At 42.5% G+C, this 7,500-nt stretch overlaps 1 protein-coding gene across 1 annotated transcript in view; it reads left to right on the top strand.

Annotated features, from left to right (window-relative positions):
- Nucleotides 1-7,500, top strand: part of LOC112266187 (metabotropic glutamate receptor 5-like) — a 136,103-nt gene that overhangs the window by 88,688 nt on the left and 39,915 nt on the right. The window lies entirely within an intron of this gene.

Below are 7,500 nucleotides of genomic sequence, written 5' to 3'. Positions count from 1 at the left end.
AGAGAGAGAAAGAGAACAAGAGAGAGAGAACAAAAGAGAGGAAAAGAGAGAGAGAGGAAAAGAGAGAGAGATAACAAGAGAGAGAGGAAAAGAGAGAGAGAGAACAAAGAGAGAGAGAACAAAAAGAGAGAGAGAGAACAAGAGAGAGAGAAGAAAAGAGAGAGAGAGAACAAGAGAGAGAGAGGGAAAGAGAGAAAAGAGAACAAGAGAGAGAGAGAAAAGAGAGAGAGAGAGAACAAGAGAGAGAGAGGAAAAGAGAGAGAGAGAGAGAACAAGAGAGAGAGAGGAAAAGAGAGAGAGAGGAAAAGAGAGAGATAGAGAACAAGACAAGAGAGAGAGGAAAAGAGAGAGAGAGAAAAAGAGAGAGAGAGAGAACAAGAGAGAGAGAGAGAGAAAAGAGAGAGAGAGGAAAAGAGAGAGAGAGAGAGAGACCAAGAGAGAGAGAGGAAAAGAGAGAGAGAGGAAAAGAGAGAGCGAGAGAACAAGAGAGAGAGAGAGAGAACAAGAGAGAGAGAGGAAAAGAGAGAGAGAGGAAAAGAGAGAGAGAGAGAGACAAGAGAGAGAGAGAACAAGAGAGAGAGGAAAAGAGAGAGAAAGAGGAAAAGAGAGAGAGAGGAGAAAAGAGAGAGATAGAGAACAAGAGAGAGAGAGAAAAGAGAGAGAGAGGAAAAGAGAGAGAGAGAGAAAAAGAGAGAGAGAATGGAAAAGAGAGAGAGAGAGGAAAAGAGAGAGATAGAGAACAAGAGAGAGAGAGGAAAAGAGAGAGAGAGAGGAAAAGAGAGAGAGAGAAAAGAGAGAGAGAGGAAAAGAGAGAGAGAGGAAAGAGAGAGAGAGGAAAAGAGAGAGAGAGAGAGGAAAAGAGAGAGATAGAGAACAAGAGAGAGAAAGGAAAAGAGAGAGAGAGAGGAAAAGAGAGAGAGAGGAAAAAGAGAGAGAGGAAAAGAGAGAGAGATGAAAAGAGAGAGAGAGAGAGAGAGAGGAAAAGAGAGAGAGAGGAAAAGAGAGAGAGAGGAAAGAGAGAGAGATGAAAAGAGAGAGAGAGAGAGAGAGGAAAAAGAGAGAGAGAGAGAACAAGAGAGAGAGAGGAAAAGAGAGAGAGAGGAAAAGAGAGAGAGAGAACAAGAGAGAGAGAGGAAAAGAGAGAGAGAGGAAAAGAGAGAGAGAGGAAAAGAGAGAGAGAGAGAGAACAAGAGAGAGAGAGGAAAAGAGAGAGAGAGGAAAACAGAGAGAGAGGAAAAGAGAGAGAGAGAAAAGAGAGAGAGAGAGAGAAGAAGAGAGAGAGAGAAAAGAGAGAGGAGAGAAAAGAGAGAGAGAGGAAAAGAGAGAGAGAGAGAAAAGAGAGAGAGAGAGGAAAAGAGAGAGAGAGGAAAAGAGAGAGAGAGGAAAAGAGAGAGAGAGGAAAAGAGAGAGAGAGGAAAAGAGAGAGAGAGAGGAAAAGAGAGAGAGAGGAAAAGAGAGAGAGAGGAAAAGAGAGAGAGAGGAGAAAAGAGAGAGAGAGGAAAAGAGAGAGAGAGGAAAAGAGAGAGAGAGGAAAAGAGAGAGAGAGGAAAAGAGAGAGAGAGGAAAAGAGAGAGAGGAATAGGAAAAAGAGAGAGAAAAAGAGAGAGAGAGGAAAAGAGAGAGAGAGAGAGAAAAGAGAGAGAGAGAGAATAAAACAGAGAGAGAGGAAAAGAGAGAGAGAGGAAAAAAGAGAGAGAGAAAAGAGAGAAAAAGAGAGAGAGAGGAAAAGAGAGAGAGAGGAAAAGAGAGAGAGAGGAAAAGGAAAGAGAAGAGAGAAAGAGAGAGAGAGGAAAAGAGAGAGAGAGAGAAAAGAGAGAGAGAGGAAAAGAGAGAGAGAGGAAAAGAGAGAGAGAGGAAAAGAGAGAGAGAGGAAAAGAGAGAGAGAGGAAAAGAGAGAGAGAGAGGAAAATAGAGAGAGAGAGAAAAGGGGGAGAGAGGAAAAGAGAGAGAGAGAGGAAAAGAGAGAGAGAGGAAAGAGAGAGAGAGAGGAAAAGAGAGAGAGAGGAAAAGAGAGAGAGAGAGGAAAAGAGAGAGAGAAAAAAGAGAGAGAGAGAGGAAAAGAGAGAGAGAGAGGAAAAGAGAGAGAGAGAGGAAAGAGAGAGAGAGGAAAGAGAGAGAGAGGAAAAGGAGAGGAAAAGATTTATAGAGAGGAAAAGAGAGAGAGAGAAAAGAGAGAGAGAGGAAAAGAGAGAGAGAGGAAAAGAGAGAGAGAGAGGAAAAGAGAGAGAGAGGAAAAGAGAGAGAGAGGAAAGAGAGAGAGAGGAAAAGAGAGAGAGGAAAAGAGAGAGAGAGAGGAAAGAGAGAGAGAGAGGAAAAGAGAGAGAGAGGAAAAGAGAGAGAGAGAGAAACAAGAGAGAGAGGAAAAGAGAGAGAGAGAGGAAAAGAGAGAGAGAGGAAAAGAGAGAGAGAGAGGAAAAGGGGGAGAGAGGAAAAGGGGGAGAGAGAGGAAAAGGGGAGAGAGAGAAAAGGGGGAGAGAGAGGAAAAGGGGGAGAGAGAGGAAAAGGGGGAGAGAGGAAAAGGGGGAGAGAGAGGAAAAGGGGGAGAGAGAGGAAAAGGGGGAGAGAGAGGAAAAGGGGGAGAGAGAGGAAAAGGGGGAGAGAGGAAAAGGGGAGAGAGAGGAAAAGGGGGAGAGAGAGGAAAAGGGGGAGAGAGAGGAAAAGGGGGAGAGAGAGGAAAAGGGGGAGAGAGGAAAAGGGGGAGAGAGAGGAAAAGGGGGAGAGAGAGGAAAAGGGGGAGAGAGGAAAAGGGGAGAGAGGAAAAGGGGGAGAGAGGAAAAGGGGAGAGAGGAAAAGGGGGAGAGAGAGGAAAAGGGGGAGAGAGGAAAAGGGGGAGAGAGAGGAAAAGGGGGAGAGAGGAAAAGGGGGAGAGAGGAAAAGGGGGAGAGAGGAAAAGGGGGAGAGAGGAAAAGGGGGAGAGAGGAAAAGGGGGAGAGAGAGGAAAAGGGGGAGCATTTCAATCAAAAAAGTCTTTCTTGTTCATTATTTTCAAATGACAGTATTACAGTATTACACATATTAAACAGTATTACAGTTCATCCGTTCATCTATTACGTAGTGTGGAAGATGCCTCCTATTTTCTGTGCAGTGTAGTAGTGTCTGTGCATGAATGTTCTCTAACAAGCTGTACGCTTTGCTGTACACTCACAAATGAGGGACATTACCGTACGACAGACCACGTATTCGCCCTGCACACCCTAATTGACAAACAAACAAACAAAAACAAAGGCAAAGTCTTCTCATGCTCTGTTGATTTAAAAAAAAAACATACTCAGTATAAAATCCATGTACACAAACAACAAGTGTGCGGTTAAAATTGGCAAAGAAAACACACATTTCTTTCCACAGGGCCGTGGGGTGAGACAGGGATGCAGCTTAAGCCCCACCCTCTTCAACATATACTACTGTTCAAAAGTTTGGGGTCACTTAGAAATGTCCTTGTTTTTGAAAGAAAATCAAATTTTTTGTCCATTAAAATAACATCAAATTGATAAGAAATACAATGTAGACATTGTTAATGTTGTGAATGACTATTGTAGCTTGAAACGGCAGATTTTTTATGGAATATCTACATAGGTGTACAGAGGCCCATTATCAGCAAACATCATTCCTGTGTTTCAATGGCACGTTGTGCTAGCTAATCCAAGTTTATCATTTTAAAAGGCTAATTGATCATTAGAAAACCCTTTTGCAATTATGTTAGCACATCTGAAAACTGTTGTCCTGATAAAAGAAGCAATAAAACTGGCCTTCTTTAGACTAGTTGAGTATCTGGAGCATCAGCATTTGTGGGTTCGATTACAGGCTCAGAATGGCCAGAAACAAATAACTTTCTTCTGAAACTCGTCAGTCTATTCTTGTTCTGAGAAATGAAGGCTATTCCATGTGAAAAATTGCCAAGAAACTGAAGATCTCATACAACGCTGTGTACTACTCCCTTCAAGGAACAGTGCAAACTGGCTCTAACCAAAATATAACGAGCAGTGGGAGGCCCCGGTGCACAACTGAGCAAGAGGACAAGTACATTAGAGTGTCTAGTTTGAGAAACAGACGCTTCACAAGTCCTCAACTCGCAGCTTCATTAAATAGTACCCGCAAAACACCAGTCTCAACGTCAACAGTGAATTGGCAACTCCGGGATGCTGGCCTTCTAGGCAGAGTTCCTCTGTCCAGTGTCTGTGTTCTTTTGCCCATCTCAATCTTTTCTTTTTATTGGTCAGTCTGAAATATGGCTTTTTCTTTGCAACTCTGCCTCAATGTTATTTTAATGAACAAAACATGTGCTTTTCTTTCAAAAGAAAGGACATTTCTAATTGACCCCAAACTTTTGAACGGTAGTGGACATGATATACAGGAATATCTGATATCCATGAAAACATGAAATACATTATATACATGAATACATGATATACGTGATATACATTATATACACGAATACAATATATACGTGATATACATTATATACACGAATACAATATATACGTGATATACATTATATACACGAATACAATATATACGTGATATACATTATATACACGAATACATGATATACATTAATAAATCATATACATGATATACAGGAATACATTATTAAATCATATTTATGATGTACATGATATACAGGAATACATGAATAAATTATATAAATGATATACATGATATACAGGAACACATGAATAAATTATATAAATGATATACAGGAATACATGAATAAATTATATAAATGATATACATGATATACAGGAATACATGAATAAATTATATAAATGATATACATGATATACAGGAACACATGAATAAATTATATAAATGATATACATGATATACAGGAATACATGAATAAATTATATAAATGATATACATGATATACAGGAATAGATAAAATAAAGGAATACATTATATACATTAAAACCTGTTGACGGGATAGGGTTCCCTTTTGGGAACGACCCCTCCCACGTTCAGCTGGAACGGTGGCGCACGGAATGCAAAAATATTCTTAGAAATATTTAACCTCCACACATTAACAAGTCCAATAGCTCAAATGAAAGATAAACACCTTGTTCATCTAGCCAGCAAGTCAGATTTCTAAAATGTTTTACGGCGAAAACATAGCACATATTTATGTCAAACCACCACCAAAGACACAGCTAATTTGAATAGCCAAGTTGAACAAAATATGCAATCAACAACCGCAGGATTAAAAGAAAAATAATTCACTAACCTTTTGAAAATCTTCATCAGATGACAGTAATAGGACATGTTACACAGTACATTTATGTTTTTTTCAATAATATGCAATTTATATCCATAAATCTCTGTTTACAATGACGCCATGTTCAAAAAATGCTACTCAAATGTCCGGAGAAATGATGATAGCTCCGCCAGATAAGTCAGATAACAAGCAATACACATCATAAACTTTGACTAAATATACAAGTTCTACATATAGTTAGAAAGATACACTTCTTCTTAATGCAACCGCTGTGTTACATTTATTTTTAACGTTACAGAGTTCGTTCACTAGGCTATAATATGAGACGGCGCTCAGAAATTAGCATTATGTCTCCTCTATGTTTGAGTCCACAGAAACACAAAATTACCACATAAATATTCCCTTACCTTTGATGTTCTTCGATCAGAAGCCGTGGAAGGAGTCATACTTACCAAAAACTGTGTTTGGTTTTGAAGTCTGTGTCTTTGGGTTATCAAACGCGACAAATTCCGGCTGAAATGCAGCCAAAATTCTAGTGGATGCGCATCAAAACTTCAAAATTACATATTATATGTCGACTAAACTGGTCAAACTAAGTGCAGAATCAAGCTTTAGGATGTTCTAAACGTGCAAAACAATTATCAGCTCGAACAGATAAACTGACATCGTTTGGTGAAACCTGGAACAAAGAGAGCTCCAGACGCAACGCGCGCATGGAAGTGCATGTATTTTCGCGTGACCCGAAGGTTTTAGCCCGCCAAAGGGCGAGGGAGCGCGCGATTCTCACAATGAAACGCCCCATTGAAAGGAGACATCCCACTGAAGAGATAGAAACTGTTCCCAGATCCGTAGCTGGTTGGGAAGGGTGGGGGCGATGACGTCAAAGTTGGCCCAACTTTTCTGATGACAAGAGAGAGTTTGGGAGAATGGCTGCCCTGAGAGTTCTGCTTTACATACAGACATAATTTGAACGGTTTTAGAAGCTTTAGAGTGTTTTCTATGCATATATTAGCAATTTTTGACAGATTTTTTTCCTGTTTACTATGGGCACGCAATTCCTCCAAAGGGGGCAGTATTCTGCCTATCTTTAACAGGATCCCGTTAAAAGGAATACATTATATACATGATATAAAGGAATCAATAAAATAAAGGAATACATTATATACATTAATACATGATATACATTAATACATGATATACATTAATACATGATATACATTAATACATGATATACAGGAATACATGATATACATTAATACATGATATACATTAATACATGATATCATGGATACATGCTTCACTTCAACTAGCCTTCCAAATGGTCCTGTGATATCTGATATCTTCCTTCCGTCCACCTGTCCGTCTGTCTGCCTGTCTGTCTGTCCGTCTGTCTGCCTGTCTGTCTGTCTGCCTGTCTGTCTGTCTGTCTGTCTGTCTGCCTGTCTGTCTGTCTGTCTGTCTGTCTGTCTGTCTGTCTCTGTCTGTCTGTCTGTCTGCCTGTCTGTCTGTCTGCCTGTCTGCCTGTCTGTCTGTCTGTCTGTCTGCCTGTCTGTCTGTCTGTCTGTCTGCCTGTCTGCCTGTCTGCCTGTCTGTCTGTCTGCCTGTCTGCCTGTCTGCCTGCCTGTCTGTCTGTCTGTCTGTCTGTCTGTCTGTCTGTCTGTCTGTCTGTCTGCCTGTCTGTCTGTCTGCCTGTCTGCCTGTCTGCCTGTCTGCCTGTCTCTGCCTGTCTGCCTGCCTGTCTGCCTGTCTGTCTGTCTGCCTGTCTGTCTGCCTGTCTGTCTGTCTGTCTGTCTGCCTGTCTGCCTGCCTGTCTGCCTGTCTGCCTGCCTGTCTGCCTGTCTGCCTGTCTGTCTGTCTGCCTGCCTGTCTGCCTGTCTGTCTGTCTGCCTGTCTGCCTGTCTGCCTGTCTGTCTGTCTGTCTGCCTGCCTGTCTGCCTGTCTGCCTGTCTGCCTCCCTCCCTCCCTCCCTCCCTCCCTCCCTCCCTCCCTCCCTCCCTCCCTCCCTCCCTCCCTCCCTGCCTCCCTGCCTCCCTGCCTCCCCCTCCCCCTCCCTCCCTCCCTCCCTCCCTGCCTCCCTCCCTCCCTCCCTGCCTCCCTCCCTCCCTCCCTCCCTCCCTCCCTCCCTGCCTCCCTCCCTCCTCCCTCCCTCCCTCCCTCCCTCCCTCCCTCCCTCCCTCCCTCCCTCCCTCCCTCCCTCCCTCCCTCCCTCCCTCCCTCCCTCCCTGCCTCCCTCCCTCCCTCCCTCTGTGCATTTCTATGTTTTATATGCATTATGTTTGTGTGTTTTTCCA

The sequence above is a fragment of the Oncorhynchus tshawytscha genome, linkage group LG13 (genome assembly GCF_018296145.1).
Source record: "Oncorhynchus tshawytscha isolate Ot180627B linkage group LG13, Otsh_v2.0, whole genome shotgun sequence".
Lineage (NCBI taxonomy): Eukaryota > Metazoa > Chordata > Actinopteri > Salmoniformes > Salmonidae > Oncorhynchus > Oncorhynchus tshawytscha.
Note: the sequence above shows the minus strand (reverse complement) of the source record. Positions and strands in the feature narration are given on the sequence as shown.